This window comes from Crocodylus porosus, unplaced genomic scaffold (genome assembly GCF_001723895.1).
Source record: "Crocodylus porosus isolate Cpor-Errol unplaced genomic scaffold, CroPor_comp1, whole genome shotgun sequence".
In the NCBI taxonomy this organism is placed as follows: Eukaryota; Metazoa; Chordata; order Crocodylia; family Crocodylidae; genus Crocodylus; species Crocodylus porosus.
Genome location: NW_017728912.1, coordinates 30,293,499 through 30,311,319, shown reverse-complemented (window position 1 = coordinate 30,311,319; position 17,821 = coordinate 30,293,499).

Sequence of the window (17,821 nt, the reverse complement as noted above, 5' to 3'; positions counted from 1 at the left end):
CACACACACACACACACACACACACACACACATACATATACCAGCATGGCCCCATGCTCCCCGGTCCAGCAATGCAGCTGGAAGCCACAAAGTGCCAGAGGAGCAGGATGGGGGCAGGAAGAGAGTGAAATGGCTGGGGTGGGGCGGCGCTAGGCTGCTCAGTTCTACTGAGGGCTTCCCCTGGGTCCTACTGCTCTTGACGCCTGTCAGCTTTAACAGGCAGCCAGGAGCAAACAAATATTAATTTAATAATTTTTTTAGGGGCCCTGTGGGCCAGATAGAATGGTCTGGCAGGCCAGATGTGGCCTGCAGGCTGTATTTTGCCTGCCACTAGTATACACCCTCTTAATGAGACCAAATACCTCACGTGTGTATAAGCCCCAAACAGGTTGCTTTTTTTTTGTGTACTACCACAAACTCTTGTTCTGTTGTTTTACCTTTATAGCTCAGTGTAAGGGTGCAATCTCTTAACACTGGAATGGTTTTTGTATTATAGTCTTTCATACTTACTCTGATTTCTGAGGCCCTTTGTACCTCTTTATTTCAGTTTCTGTGGGTATACTTACTTGTTCCCTGGTATCTATCTTATTCTTGGAGGTAGCACAACTACCACATGTCTTCATTTTAATTAGTCAATCTTTTTGTACTTTTGAGTTCTTCTTGAATCCTGCTTAGGAACAGCTCTCATTCTCACCTGAATCTGTACTTATTGTATATATGTTCCTAGTCTGTCTTCATTTTTTAGCACAATGGTTCAATTTATTACAGCTTCTACATTTTTGCCCAAATGCTGGGCATTTTCAGTATTCATGCTGATCACCACAATGCTTACATTGCTTATTGCTTCCCATGTGACTGCACTGCCCCAGGCTAATCTTGGTGGACTTTTTCTGGTTTAGTGATGGCACTGACAGTCATTCAGTGTATGCCTGTCTCTAGGCTTTATATATATGTTTCTGCTTGTTCTGAAGTTTGGCATATACATATTGACATTTTTTTCTGTCAGGTTCCTCTCTCTCTGTAATCACTCACAGACTTGTTTATGATAACATCCCAAGACTACCTGGTCTTTAATGAGAAAGTCTGTGGGTGCATCTACACATGCTCTTTAGTGCACATTAGACTAATTTAATATGCAATAAAGCATCACTGTCCACAAATGAGCTTCAATTAGTGTGCAATAAATTAATTTATTCCAGCATAGGACAGTCCCATCAGACACAGGTGCTATCCTACACTGCAGTAAATTACTGCACTTAAATGCATGTGTAGATGGTGATGTTGGGATTAGTTTACTCTGGCTCAAATTGAGCCAGAGTAAATTTAGTCACATTAATTGTATGTGTACTCCATGCAGTGAGTATTCCATATCCACATAGCTGGCTTGTTAGTTTTAAGTCTGTAACAAACCCTTCCACTGTTTTCTTTATGTTCTCATCCTGAACTTATATTTCTCATAACTATTTCTTTTCAAGCAACATAATGATCTTCAAACATTCCCATTACTTCTGCAAGGTTTTCTTCTTTCCCTCTTTCCTCCTCTGTATAGTAATCTTTACAAACATTTAGTGTTTTATTGCCTCCAACTGTCAAGAGAAGAGCCAACTTTTCTTCCTCTAATTTATCTGTGCATGGCTTTCATATACAGCTCAAGTGACTTGTGTCACAGGCTCTATAACAACTGTTTCTGTGTTCTCTCTTTTACTGGGTCCTCCAGCATGCTACACCTTCTAATTTGGGTACCATGTAGTATCTTTAGGCTTGTAATGTGGAAACAACCCTTTATTATTTCCAATTATTTACACTACAGACATAACAGTTTGCTGATGCCTTTGTGGCTGGCCCGTTCCTGTTCTGTCACCCAGAAGTTTTTGCTGACTTCACCCATTGTTTCATGAAATAAAACACTTCTGGGATACTCTGCATGTCCAGGAGGACTTAGTCTATATCACAAAGGTCACCTAAGCTTTTCATATACAGCAAGGGTGCTCAGCCCCCAAAACCATGGCATCTAGCCCACAGGGCTCCCCATGGGTCAGGATATTTGGTGGCGGGAAGAGTGCGCAGTGGCAGTTAATAGTATCACCCTCCATTGCTGCCAAATTCCCAAACCTAGGGCAGCCAGATGAGAGCCAGGCTATGCTCCCTTTTCCCCTGTATGGCTAGATCAGGGCTGGGCCATGGCTCCTTCCCCCAATGTGGCTAGGCCATTCCCACCCCACAGGGTGAGGATGGGGCCAAACCAACCCCCCTTCCCCTACGCAGCTGGGTTAGGGCTAGGCTGCCTTCCCTCCTGCCTCCTTCCGTATGGCTGGATGGCACACCACTGCACCTGTCCTGGGTAGATCCAGACCACAATTTGGATTTGGCCCATGGACAGATGGGCACTGCCCATTTGGTCTTCTGGGCAAAAAGACTGAGCACCAATAGTATACAGTATTTTAAATGTTAATGACAAACATATATGTTGAGGGTCAGGGTGTTGTAAGAATCTGATAATGGATGCAAAGCTTTTAATTTTTCTAAGCTGCTCACTTTAAGTTGGAAAAGACTGGGAGCAACCAAAAATGTAGAAGTTCAGTTCCCTACCTAGAAGGAGGATGACTGGTGATATAATCATTTGTCCACTGGTAAATGTACCAAGACAAACCAGCACAAATAATTATTAGAATTGCTGCTGGCATTCTTTGCACAAAACCAAACTCTCCTCGGAGATGATATCTGCAAGCTAGTAATGAGGGACAATGGAGCTTATTTTGAAAAAAAAAATCCTGTATGCCTTGGCCAGATGGAATTTTTTATCAGCAAATCCCTGCTCCTCATTGTTATATAGAACATGTTGGTACATTATTGTGTATGCAGTGGGCTTACAGACAGTGGCAGTTAGTGTACATGTACCTGTGATGTGGCCTGTGATTGGTGCTTGGGAATACCTTCTATGTACTTATATGTACCTTTTCACCATGGATTCAAACTGACAAGCATCAGTATGGTACTTCATAGCAAAATTCTCACAAAGGGCCTGTTAGATTTAGCTCTGCAGCTTTTGCATGCCCTGTGACTTGTTTACACCTTCATATGCAAGTCATCAAAACACATTCTGCTTAACAACTTCCTCTGCCTCTTTTTCTTGCATTAAAAACAGATTTGCTAATATTTACATATATGAGTAACACAGATTACTCCACTTAGTCAGTGGGGCTACCTCATTTTTAGCCCATGTAGGGCCCAGCCATTTGCCTCTAGCCACACTGATTGTGAGTTCTAGAAAAACTATTAAGTGCTTAATGTTCATAAGACATTTCAAAGATGTGAAGAGCTCTGCCTCATTTTTTCTGTCATTGTTATGGTGGTACTTTTGTATGCTGAGCTTGACACCGTTAGAGGCCATTTTACTATCTCTGTATAGCTCTAATGACAGCTTGTGTGTGCTCTTATCTCCTACTTCCCATGTTAATAAAATAAACAAGCAAACAAAAAGTTTTTCTAGGCAGCAGTGTCCTCAATTATCAAATATTTCACTGTGCCATACAGAGAACAGCTCTGTTTGCCGATCACCCTAATTGTTTCTTAGTAATTTGGCAGATTCCTAATTCAGAAAAAAGGAAAAAATCTTCTAGATTTATAACAGGAACTTGCAAAGCCATATTTCTTAACAACAAAAATGACTCACATTTATTCATTGCTTATTCCTTATGGTGGGTTGTTACTGGAATTCAGTCCCAGATGGCAGGTTAAGCTGCAGAGAAGTGTTCTATATTTACTGTGCTGATGAGACATGCAAAAGTGAAATAGTTTATTAGGAAGGCAGGCGATGCTGTAGACCTGCACATCGCAAGTACCACTTTCAACCCTTTCCTTTGCAGACAGTGCTGCCATGTGTCAGGGTAAAAATGATGCAGATGGAAAGCCAAAGGAGAATAGCTTATTCCATTTTTTAAGTAATAAAAAGGAAAAAGTTGACAGAGAGAAGAAAACAAAACCACTAGGAAATGGTCTTTTAAAATAGATTATCTGACTTGCAGCATTTTCTTGGCCATACTATCAGAGCCAGACAGCCCATTTGGGCCCTCATCCAGCAAATCAATTAAGCATGTGCTTAAACTAAAGCACATCTTTTTTGTTGGATGAGAGCTTTGGTCTTCCTGAGACATGAAATTCACGAGTCTTACAGGATGAGATTTTTCAAAAAATCTGACACAGTTAAGTGCCCAAGTCCCATTGAAAATCAATAGGAATTGAGTGCCAAATTCCCCTAGGCATTTTTTTTAGCATACCAGCCTCACTGTTATGTGAAATGCTGTTGAATTTAGGGAGCACCAAGCCATATATAAAATCCTTTCAGGTGCATAAGGCATTTACCTACTAAGTCCAGAATTGCTGTCCAGGATGACAGAGCCCCACTCAGATGGGCTGTAGCATGACTGAAGTTATTCTACAAGGCACCAAAAGCCATGTTTATCTCATAATGAGAGATGATGCCTGACTGTAGGTAACCTCCTACACAAAGTCTATAAACCCACCTACTCACAGGGCCTGCTCCACAGGGAACACAACAGATGGCCATGGCAGTAGCAGTGGCCAGCAACTCAAACATACAAGTACAGAAGCTCAAACCCACGGCCTAGCAGTGTGTTATAACTACAGCTCACAGCTCCTTTGGACCAAGCCTGCAACTCTCCTGCTAGGTGCTGATCTCCCTGCCAGTCCAGTGAGGCTAACTGTGCCATCAAAAAGAGAAATGTTAATTACTCTAGAAGCACATTATCACTTCTTATTATCTACTCCCACAGGACTCTAATGTCATGAATTTTCCCCTTACTCTGAATCTGTGCACAGGAAACCATAGAGGGAAGAGGATATTTACACAGACCTGGAACCTTTAGAAGAACAAGAATTTGCAGCCAAAATTCAAAACAATCTAGGAAATTATTATAGGCCTGATTCTGCCATAGGTTGCAATGGATAAATCAAGAACATCTCCCTTGTCTTCAATAGAGCCATCTCAGATTTAAACTGAGGAAGATGATGGTCCTAAATCACATACATATATTAACCATGCTGAAGTGATGGATTTGTTCTTGATTATGGTTTCCTTTGCAATTTCCTAACTGAAAAGTCTTCTCTTATCTGTATTCTTGCAGAAATAAGACTCCTTATGCTACATGTCATTGTGCTATTAAGCTAAATAGTTGTTATGCTCCACTACATTTTGGTGGTGCAGAAGTGATTTCTATTAGTGTGTACTATGTGGTACTTCACTGGGAACTTTCAGGATGAAAGACAGTACACTGAAGCTATTACTACTCTCTCCAGAAAAATACTGGCCAGAGAGCTCAGAAAGGTGGTATTATTTTTCTCATGCAGAAACAAAGAGCCACTGAAGGAAGTGAAAATTACTGTGCTAATTTCTGGGTAATGTAATCATGAAATGTCTTGCAAGATGCAGACATGTTTGTACTTGCATTTACTAAGTTCACTGAAATGGGATGAAATTAAAAGGACTAGATCCAGTCATATTTCTCAAGTGGACTCCTAAATTTTTCTAATGACTCAACAGGCCTGGAATACCTAGAATTGTTTCAATTCCCAAACATGTAGATATATTAAGGAAGGTTTCCCAGGTATATTTTGGTTTCCAGAAAAAATCTGGAAGATGGAAGAAGGGAATGCATTAGATAAAAGTGTGCTTCCCAAGATTCTACTTCAAGTCACTTATATTAGCATCCTGCATTTAGAGCTTTTCTTCCCCATAGGACCAACATCTTCAAGCGCAGGCAACAGCTCAGGAGTCAATACAATGTTAACCTTGCTCTTGCTTTTTCCCTGCAAGAGAATTTATATGTCATCACACCATAATTACAAAGGCGACTCTTTCCATGTTTATATTTTGACCATGTTTATGACAAAATTAAACATAATTTAAAAGACCAATAGGCTGAGGCTCTTGGGATTCAGGCCATTTTGCAAAGCAGTAACTGGATCAGGTCTTAATCTCAAATGTTTTCAGTTAATTTGTACATTAGCCCTCATGAACTCCATTAACCAAATGGAAAGTGGGATGTCCCTGTATTTTTCCAGTCCTTTGATCACTTGAGACATAGCTAGTTATTGAAATGATAAATCTTTTTTTAAAAAGTAGTTTCAATAAAACATGAAATGCTAACATAGCCTGGATTTAATTAATATTTTAACATGGAATAAGTATTAAACAAGAAGAAAACTATTTGCTTATGGAATTAGCTTTCAGTACTGCAAGACAGATGAAATCACCACAAATGAATATGCAGAAACAACAGGTTAATTTTGGAGAAGTTTATAAGTGACTTAGGAGTCAAATTCTTTTTTTCCTAAGTGACTTTTGCACTTAGGAGGCTGAATTCCCTTGATTGTCAAGGCTTCTAACTGCCTAAGTTACTTGTGAAACAGTACTTATGCTTCCAAGTCACTCAAATGGCTTTAAAATATTAACCAAAGGCATAGAATCTATATTTGACAAAGATCACACATTGAGAGAGAGATTCCCAGGCCCTCTACTCCTGGCTTTTAAACAACCCCCTAATATTACTCAAATCATCATCAGAAGCAAAATCCTCACTGATCAGCAGATGTTAAGTGAGGCACAGCCTTGCCTTGGTGAGAAATTCTTAACCTGTCAACACATCTTCACTGCTACTACATGACCACTTCCCATAACAAAACCATTGGAATACATGGATCCTGCGCATGCCTTTTCCAAAATGTGATATATCTGATCCAATGTACCAAATGCCCTTGTGGCTTTTCACAATGGTGAAACTAAACAGCAACTACACACCAGAAGGAACACTCACAGAAAAAATATAAAGGACAGGCACACTATTAGGTGCACATTTCTCATGTTACAACCACTCCCTCTCTGACCTCACTATCCTCCTGTTGGAGGGAAATCTACCTAACTCCCTTAAAAAGTCAACTTGGGATAAAAAAAAATCATGTTTCCCTATACAGACATTGCTGCTTCCTTGATTCAGTACCAGGGTTTCAAAACACAGGTACGTGGCTCTGTCTGCCAGGCACGACACTAGATGACACCTGATAAAAACTGTTCTTCTCCAACTGAATTGCACTGTTTAGATCACAGTGATGGACATTTACAATATTTAAGAAATGGTGTTGGTATTTTAGCCAAAATGGAAACCTAAGAAGCATGGTTTTTTTTTTTTATATATTGACTGAAAAACTAAAGGAAATTTCACACACAGGATCAATTTTTGTATGAGGGAAAGCCTAGAAGCATTGTTTAATTCCAGCCTCAGTCTCAAATCATCAGTATGCAATGCATTCATTTTTGTAGGCATAAACGGACATGTTGGGTGTTTTCACCAAAAACAAGAGACATTACCATACGCCTTGCCTGTCCTTCAGCAAACAGTTTGCTAGTGACATCATTGGGTGACATTACAGCAAGAGTAAATTGTAGCTGTATATACATTCTGGATCAGGGGTGAATTCATCATATTTGCAGGGAAACTGCACCTTCCTGAGGGTGCCACATATTTTGCCTTTGAACATGGTTCTTAATTAACGTTAAGAAAGTTAAAAAAATGAGAAGTGAAATCACAAAGGATGGGATTTACCCGGTGCTTAACCTGATACGCTATCAGTGTAGTCAAGGAGAACCTCACCATACAGCTGCTTCTTGTAAATATGTTTATCCTTTCATCATATTTTATTGTTTTCAAATAAGTATAATGAAATATATGTTAACGCAGACATAAATAGTAAATGATGAAAAATGTATAGCTCATCTGCTAATCCAAGTCATTTGACAAATCCTTTCACATGTGCTGAACTTTACACACATGAGCTGACCCACTGACTTAGAAGTCAAGCATGTGTGTGCTTTCAGGAAGAATGTCTTAGAGTACTATATCAAAGAGTATTATGGTATCCATTTGAACAAAAATGAAAAACAACATCAAGAAGCTTTACAAAATAGTCGAATGCACTCTCTGTTTCTCCTTCTCTGCCTGTCTGACTATATAACACAACATCCTCAAGCTTGAGGACAAAGAGGTAGTTTCTTATACCATGGTAGATGTCATCTAATTGCCTAAGGTGCCAAATTTATATATGCCAGTTTCTACCACCAGGTATTTTAAAAGATGCCTCAGGATTGCTACTGCATAGCTGATAAGCTGTTCAGAACACTGTCTCAAGCCAAAGTCCAAAATGGAAGGACACAGGGTTTGTCTACATTATAGCGGTCACGCTACTGTAGCTATGACAGCATAGCTATGTTCATTGAGCCTCCAAGTAGAGAAGGGCTTTTTCTGCTGGCATAATTACAAGTACCTCCCTGAACAACACAAGCTAAGTGGACAAGGTTTCACTCTTCAAGCTGAAGCACCTATGCCAGAAGACTTTGGACTGTAGACCACCCTGGGAACTGAACAGGTTTACAACCCCACTGGATATTTAGAATAAGGAACCCAAAATGATTGGTTTCTGGAGTGCCAGGGATGGGAAGTTACCCAGAAAACAAAGGCCCTAAAGCCAGCTGACAGTATCTGTTCCCATCTCTTATCCAGAAATGTTGAAGCAAGGTTTTTAAAACTAGATGTAGGAAATTGCCAGCAGGGCCCAATCCGGTAAATGTACTCTGAGCACAAGGCAAGACTTTCTCTGGGTGACATCTTATCCTGGATCAACTGCATAATTGGGACAGGGTTAGACAAAATAAGGTTGTGGAATTTCCATCCTTGGAGGTTTTGAGACCTGGCCAGACATAGCCTTGGCTCAGATAATATAGTTGGGAATGGGCCTGCTTTGAACAGGGTGTTGGACTAGATCAGAGATTCCCAACCACTGTGTTGGCTGCTGGGTCATGGCTTCTGCCATCGGCAGTCATGTGCAAGGTTCAAGCTGGGAAGCTGGGAAGCCCCAGGAGGCAGGCAGCTGGCTCTGTGTGGCCTGTTCTGCTCCCACCGTGATGGTCATGCCTGGTGAGGTGTTGCCCATGCAAAAGGTACTGGGACCTGCACTGGGCCGGGCATGATCCACAGTCCTGCCTATGGCTGGGAGAAGGAGGATGTGGGTGGGAAAATGCCCAGGGCAGAGGACAGGGGAGGTGGCACTGCTGCTTGCTTCTAGGAAAGACAGCAGAGCCCCTTCTTCCTGGGTAGCCCCCAGCTGGGTCCCCTGGGCCACCTCCTATGTAGCCTCCTCCCATGTAGGGTCCCCTGGTGCCTGTGGCTATGGTGCGCCAACCTGATTCAATCCTCACAACCCCTCCCCCCCCCAAAAAAAATTAAAATTAAATATGTAAATTAAATTTAAATGTGTAAATTAGATAGCTTGCCAGTCTGCAGTATAAAAAGGTTGGGAACCACTGGACTAGATGACCTCCTGAGGTCCCCTCCAACCCTCATTTTCTATCATTCTATGATTCTAAGCTTTCAAATGTAAGACATTCTTCTTCGGGAGAAAAGCCAGCACAGCCACAGTAAAAACCAGTGGGAAGATGGCAGAGAGAAATTCTCAGGAGTAGAAGACAAACGATTTGCAAAGGAAAAGAGGCTAAAAACTGGGAGATCAAGGCCTATCAAAAGGGAGGAGGGTCATTCTCACCTTTCCTGTGTAGGAAGAATTCAAATATTTGGTAGGATGCAATGCATCATAAAGCCAATATCAGGGTTATGTTACACAGTAATTCTGAGCTGTTCCAGGAGTTTTTAAGACTACACTACGAAATATCATTGAAATATCATTATTATTGGCATAAAACAGCTAAGATAGGGGCTCCATTATGAATAAAGCTATCTAAACACATCTTGAAAAAGCATGCCTGCCTCAGCGAAATCACAGTCTAACTAGACAGAACATAGGAGACGAACAGTGAGCAAAAAGACTCTCTCAAAGTCATACAACAGAGCCTAGAGGGGAGCTGAAGTCTTCTGGTTCCATATCCAGTAAAGAGTATTATATGGTGTTATAGGACATCTAATGAAGGTTCTGTTGGCATTTTTTATCGTGCATAGCTTGAGTGTCCCAGGGGTCAATCCTGGGTCCAATTTTCTTCAACGTCTTCATCAATGATCTGGAAGATGGGATAGAGTGCACCCTCAGCAAGTTTGCAGATGACACCAAGCTGAAGGGAGCAGTAGATAACACTGGAGGGTAGGGCTAGGATTCAGAGATACCTCAACAAATTGGAGGATTGGACAAAAATCAATCTCATGAGATTCAATAGGAACAAATGCAGAGTCCTGCACATAGAAAGGAACAATTCCATGCACCAGTACAGGCTGGGGACCAACTGGCTAAGCAGGAGCTCTGCAGAAAACCAGACGTGAGGGTTACAGTGGACAGTAATATGGATATGAGTCAGCAGTGTACCCTTGTTGCCAAGAAGGCCAACAGCATTAGTAGGAGCTTTGCCAGCAGATCAAGGGAAGTAATGATTCCCTTCTATTCTGCATCAGTAAGGCCACAATGGGAGTACTGTATCCAGTTTTGGGCCCCCCCACTACAGAAATGATGTGGACAAGTTGGAAACTGTCTAATGGAGAGCAACAAAATGGTTTGGGGGTTGAGGCAGATGACTTGGGAGGAGAGGCTGAGGGAACTGGGTTTATTTAGTCTGCAGATTTGATAGTACCCTTTAACTACCTGAAGGGAGGTTCCAAAGAGGATGGAGCTAGACTGTTTTCAGTGATGACAGATGGCAGAACAATGAACAATGATCTGAAGTTGCAGCAAGGAAAGTTTAGGATGGAATTCCTAAACTTCCCTTAGGTATTTAGGCAACTGGAATTTGTTGAATTTAGTGGGAAGTAAGTACCAAGGTACCTTTTGGAATGTGGTCCCACACCTTCATCTGCAAGCTGTGGTCCAGATGGTCCATTGGTGTCAAACAGTGTCATTCCACTGACTGCTTTCCATACACAACCTAATAAGTTGGAGATGAGTAAAATGTACTTTTTTTCATTTTGTCCAGCCATAACAAGTGGCAAGAATCTAGGAGAAACACAGAAACAACACTGTTTCCCCTAGTGGACTGGTTGTTCATGCAGTATAAAGGTTACTGCCATTCATTTAAACAAAATGGGCATTTTATGTACCTTAACTGTCAGACAAGATGCAGCTGAACAGTGCTTTTGTTGAACATGATAAAAGGCATAAAAAACTTCAGAATGAGGAAAGCTATTTGGTGCACAACAGCTAACTTCACAAAATAGGTCATTCTCTCTAGGATAGTATCAGCTTGTTTTTAGAATGACCCTAGTATTTTGCCCTCAGAAATCTTGCCATGTAGACAATTCTAAACATTTATTGCTTCTGAGTGAAAAAGTGCTTCCCTGGATTGCTGTGTGCTTTCTCTGCCCATATTACTGCCATGAGTCAAAAAATATATAAGCTAACATGTCTACCTAGGCTGCTGCTGCTGATGTACTTTGCAGAGATTGATTTACTTCATAATTTCTTGTTCATGGACTTGATCAGAGCTGCTTCTGAAGCTGCTCTAGGAAAAGGCACCTTCATTGATCCTTAGCAATGGCATCCTGCAACTGGTACAGTATCACTGTAGGCCCTTCAGTCCTTCCAGTAGCAAATATAACTATCTGTAAATGAGCCAGAACCTCTTACGTTGTAGACAGGCAGAAACGAGAGTTCTGGGAGAAGATAAAAGTCCTGTTGAGTTTAAGGGAATGTTGATTCTGGAATCTAATCAAGACAAGTTTCACTGACCACAGCATTAACCATCTCACTGTTTATCCTTGTCATATAAATATCTTCTTAAACATCAAGAAGGTCAATTTCTTCAGCTTTGCATATAATTGTTACAAACTACACCAAATCCTGGGGGGAAGAGGCAGGGGGGTCCTGGAGTTCCATGCAGATTTTCTTGTGTTTGTTGTACAGATATGATGTGTGTGGTCTAGTTGAAAAACCACTGTTATGCTGTGCTCATTTATGTTGCATTTTTTCTCTTTTTGGATTATGTCACACTTTAGCCAAAGGAAATGAGGAATGCATACTTAAGGAAAAGAGAGTGAAACTCAGGGCTCTGAAGGTACCCAGCTTTGTGACAATAATTATATTTAAATGCTGTATTAGTGACTGTTGAAAGGTAAAGCACTCTGGAAAGGCCAAAGGTAAAGTTGTCCAGGCATTATGGACCCAGTCACCTTATGTGTATATATTAGGGTACACTCTTTAATTATGTGATCTCTGTTGTGCCTTTGTCTCTTTCCACATCAAAAACAACACAAAGAAGCCATACCGACACAGTTCCATTTCCAGTCCTTACTCCTGAATTTTGAAATATTTGTTTCTCAAGGACACAAATGTGAGATTTTTTTCCCCCTCTAAAATGAGCAAAACAATTATATTTTCCCTAGTTGTTGTCTTGGAAATGGTCAAATTATTTCAGCTGAAATAAAAATTCAGCCGCAGGCAGACATCCAATCCAAATAGCTAAAATTTGGCAAAGTTAGAGCCAACTGAAAGCAGGAAATAATATAAAATGTTGGAGAATAGTAAGGGCCTTGTTACACAGTAATTCTGGACAGCTTCTGGAGCTCTTAACACCTGGATTGTCTGCAAATTAACGCCTGCAACTGGTTTGAAGCATTTTTTTAATGTAGCTCAAAGTTATACCACTCCAGGAGAAGACTATCTTTGATTCATGCGACCCAGTTTGTTACACTAAGGTATAGCCACTCTAGGCTGCACCTTAGTGTAAACACCCTACCTGCCCCTCTTCCCCCACTGTGCCCCCACCCCCACTCCTCAGATCCCCACTCATCCTCTCCCCACCCCCCTTACTTGTGTCTGGCCCTTGTGGTCTGTAACAGGGGAGAAGGCAGGGAAGTGTGTGTGTGTGTGTGGGGGGGGGGGGTTGTTCTTACCTTTCAGTCCTCCAGGCCCCTGCTGACCTGAAATGTCACTGCTCCAAACTCAAGCTAGCACTAGCATTCATCAACACCTGTGCAGCTCACAGGGTAACATGCAACGAGGCCCTAACTATAGGCGATGCTTTCAGCAATGTCTGATGATAAAATGAAGATGATTAGGAAGCAGCTCACTCTGCTATATTTTATGTGCAGTTAGACTCACTTGTAAGCATATTCCTCTGATATACAGTTGCTGGGTTGGAGCCTGGGCATTCCTGAATGTTCTAGCACAGTGAGGGCCAGGCTTCTTGGCAGATATGCCAATAATTAAGGTCCACCCTCTTCCCAAATGTCATTCTCCTTTCCAGTGTTGTTCTCTCCTCCCTGCCTGGGCTGCTGCTCTGCTCTTTCCTCCATGCACTTCCTCCTGCTGTACACTTTGATCCCTGATGATCTGTGTGTCACACAAGGTGGCTGCATGTGCCACCTGTGGCATTTATGCTATGGATTGGCCACCCCTTTTCTAGCAAGTATTTTTTCCAGATCTGTCCTTACCAGAGCGCTTAAGGAGAGAGGGGGGAAAGAGAAATTCTATGACAACTATAAACAGCTCAAGAAAGAATGTGATCTTTTCTTTTTCTTTTTTTGTTTGTTTAAAAAAAAAAAAACAGTTGGCAAGGTGAAAGTTAAGTTTTATTTAAACATGCACATTTAATATATTCATAGGGTAACCAAGGAACTCAAGGATCATCTAGTCCAAGTCCTTGCATATATGCAGGATGGGCTATCCCACACAAATGTCTCTTCAAAGAGTCTACTCACAGGGAAACTAGGAGATACTACAATGACATTCCCAACACTCTGGCTCCTGGGGTCCCTGTGAAAAGGGGGTAAAAGCAAATGATGAAATTATATCCTTCTACCACCACTGCCTTGAAAAATGGAGCCACCCTCAGAGCATGAATAAGTTGCAGTGTGGCTTACAATGTTAGTTCCTCACATTTCAAGTGGATTTTCTTTTTTAAAAAATCCCTTTTCCACAAAAAATAAAAATAAAAATTGCAAGTGTTTGAGAAAGTGTCCTATAAATCTGAGCAGCAGTTTATAGATACCCACTAGGTTCAGTTAAAATTATTATTTCATTAATCCTTTCATAATTGAAGACTTTACTCTAAGGGCCAGGTACTTCACCTAGTTAATTGACATTGAATCTGTTGACGTAAATGAAGCTACCAGATTTACCCCATCTGAAAATCTATAGCCAGGCTCTGACCTCAGTTACAGCACTGTATCCAGCTCAGATATGCCCCAAGTGGTTAGAAATCACAAAAACAGCTGGTCTTTTAACACTGTTTGCAAAACAGGCTGTATGTTCTTTTTTCACCACTAAAATTTAAGTTGCCTTTGGCCTCAGGTCTAGTTTCTCAGCTCTGTCCATAATCCTTATATTGATCTCTCTCTTCAACAAAGAAAAACATAACTGTTTACATCAAGGTGCCAAATTCATCTGGCTCTGCAGGCCAGACGACTGGTGTCAGACTGGTCCACAAGTCACATGGATGATATAGGGCCCAGCCCCATGGGCTGGATTGTGTACACACATATCACCCCACTCCCACAACCATGCCAGATCAAGTATATGTAGAACCTACTCCAGGTGGTCCAGGACCCATTGGCAAGACAGCCGGTAGCCTGGGCCCTTGGCTGCTTCCATGGACTTCTTCCCATGTTGCTGCTGGGGCTTCAGTAATGATATCACCTGGGTACTTTGCAGTGAAGCTGGCAAGAGTTGCAGCACTGGAGCCCCAGCAGCACAGTGGGATGGTCAATTGAGGTCCAAAAGTAAGTCTTGCTGTTGGCACAGGATTTATGACCTAGATACCTTATTCTGGGCAGACCCAGGCCCTCAGACTGACCATGGCTTCTTCTATTTAATACTAGGCAAATGTTATTGATACACAGCAATAGCAGGACAGAATAATACATACCAGGCAAACAAAATAATTCCCCCCCCGCCCTCTGATTCTATAGCTACTAGTCCTAGGGTTCACAGAGGAAAGGTATATCTGGCCAGTATGCAAGCTTCACCCTGTGATTCTTTTTTGAATGTCAGCAATCAGCAGCCTGGAGGTGGAGGGCTGAGACCTACTCCCACCAGCGGAGTGAGATGGGCTGATGGTGCGCTCTCTGTCTATGGTGGCCTCCAGTTCCCCTCTGAGGGACCTTTTGCTGCTCTGAAATTCCCCCTCTGTGACTCTTCATTTTCAGGCATCACTGATTGATTTCCCAGTGGTCGTTATACTGTCCATGTTCTGTTCTCTTAGCATATTCTTTTATTTCACAAAACCATCACATGCACACATCTTAATTTGGTCATTTACTGGTGTCTTAATTTGGGCATGCCCCAACCTCCTAATCTGGTCCACTGACCAAAACCAGAAATCCCAAGTGTTCAACAGCTGGTCACTGTGACCTGGGACCAATGCAGCAAACGTATCTTCTCATGTTATGGAACACTGTTTGGCAGGGCTGTGTGAAACACCATCATTTCATTTTGAGGTCTGTTTTGCTGTTTTGAAGGGACAGTGTTTCATTTTATTTCAAAGCACTGTCCCGTTTCATTTAGTTGAAACTGTGTTGCTGTTTTGACTCATTTCCATGTTTCGCCCATAGGCTATCATGGGGAACCATTAAAATGCCTAAAACATTGTCATTTGTTGCCTCATTCGGATGCAAACTGTGGGGATGGTAGCCCCTTCTGAAGGTATGAAGTTTGCCATGTTTCAAAGAGATAGGTGCAGAGGTTTCTCAGAAACTGTACCTCAAAGTCTTGAAAGCAAAACTCATGTCACTTGCTGGCAGTGGCACCCTCCTGTCATCTGGCACACAGATGCAGGGACCTGCACCCCCGGGAGAGCTGTGGTGCTGTGTCAGACTCATTCTGGGGGTGCGGGCCCCTTGATCTGCACTGGATGACAGAAGGCTGCTGCCTGGGACCACCACTGGGTGAAGCCCGCACCCAGAACCAGGGCAGACTGATGTTGCCACTGGCCCCAGGCAGCAGCAACAGCCTGCTGTTATTTGGAAACAGATCCGGGGCCCCACACCCATGGGAGGTCTGTGGGGCTGTGCCCAACTCCTTCCCAGAGTACAGGCCCCTGGATCTGTGCCAGATGACAGGAGGCTGCTGCTGCCACCTGGGACCGGTGCTAGGCACAGCCCGCGCTCAACACCCAGCTCCACGGAGCTCAGCCCAGTGGTGGGAGGTGGAGCGCAGCCTTGGCTCTCCCTACCTCCCCGCACTGGGCTGCTTCAAAACTCTAAATGTTTAGAAACTTTCAAAATCTTTTAAGTGACTTCATTTTATTTCGAGGCTGTTTCATTTTGGAGTGCAGCCCAGTGGGCTAAGCTCCACGGAGCCACTCGGAGCACAGCCCAGCAATGGGAGGCAGGGAGAGCTGGGGCTGCACTCTGATCAGTTCTGCCAGGCTTGGCAATCCCCACCTCCAGCTGCTGGGCTGTGCTGCCTGCTGTGCTCCCCTGCCTCCCACCACCGGGCTACTTCAAAACTCAAAATGTTTCAAAACTTTCAAAATGTTTTGAGTGCCCTCATTTCATTTTGAATCTTTTTGTTTCATTTTGATTTTGCTGTTTCAAGCTTGAAATGTATCGAAACAGCTTCAAAACTAAACACTCAGTGAAATTTCGCACAGCCCTAGTTTGGATGTTTTAAATTTCCCAGGATGTGCATGCTGGCTTGCTTCTGACACAATGGGTCTTGAAGGAAACTTGGTCAGAAACAGGCTTTTAGAAACCAGTTAACCCTTGCCATTTCCCTGGACCATTATTCTAATTCATATCTACTTTACCTACAAACCAATTCCCAAAAGCAAATCTCTAAATATAATTTTTTAGATGTCATTGCTAGACTCTAGCATTTTAAGATGACCCTACCCAGTGACCATAGGTCATACAACCCCTAATTAAAGATTTGGAAAATAATTCCATTAAGAAAGCATTCTTGACTTCAGTCCCCAATTTCTTATTCTAGCATTTTAAGGCCCTCTCCTGAAAACATCATTTTTTCTTGCCAAAATCTGTCCTTTTAATACAACTGCACATAATGCAATCAATTTTTGTTTTTGTATCATCACAACTAGATAATGTAGAAGCGGTGATTCTATGATAATACAGAATTTTCATTTCAACTGAGAATAAAGTGAAGGAACCACTGAAACCTCAGATGATCCTGTGTTTAAGACATTAAACTTCATAACACATCACATACAAGGAGAATTTTTTTTAATGAAGGAATTAAAAGATGGGTCTTTCAGAGGCAGATTCTGATTAGTTTTGCCTTTAGGTACCTTTAAACCCCTCATCATAGTTTCTGAGCATTTCAGAAAAGTGTTTGTCCTCACCTATACTAAAGTGTTTGTCCTCACCTACACTTTGAAGTACTTTTATCTCCTCTCCGTTAGGTTCGTAAGTCCAAAAATTCAGGTTTTTACAACACCCTTTCAGCTGATACATAAATGTGGAGGTGCCTACAGTTTGTCAGCAGCTTAGTTTCCATTTTTAAAGTTCCCTAGACACCTAGAGGCCTGCTTCTGGGCAAAAGTGGGAGAACCTCAGTACTCAGCTTATGCATAAGCCCTGCCAGGATTCACTAACAGTATATGCCTTTCCTTGCATATCTTGTCTACAGACTGATGCAATTGACATACTCTGTATATTATGGAGGGCTCAGATGCTGCACAAAACAGGGTTGGAAGAGAAGAAATCCCTGCTCCCTATCTACCCAACACTTCATAGTTTCATAGTTTCTAGGCACGGAAAGGACCTGAGCAGATCACCTAGTCCGACCCCCTGCCATGGCAGGAAAGAGTACTGGGGTCAAACAACCCCAGCAAGATGTTCATCTAACCTCCTCTTAAACA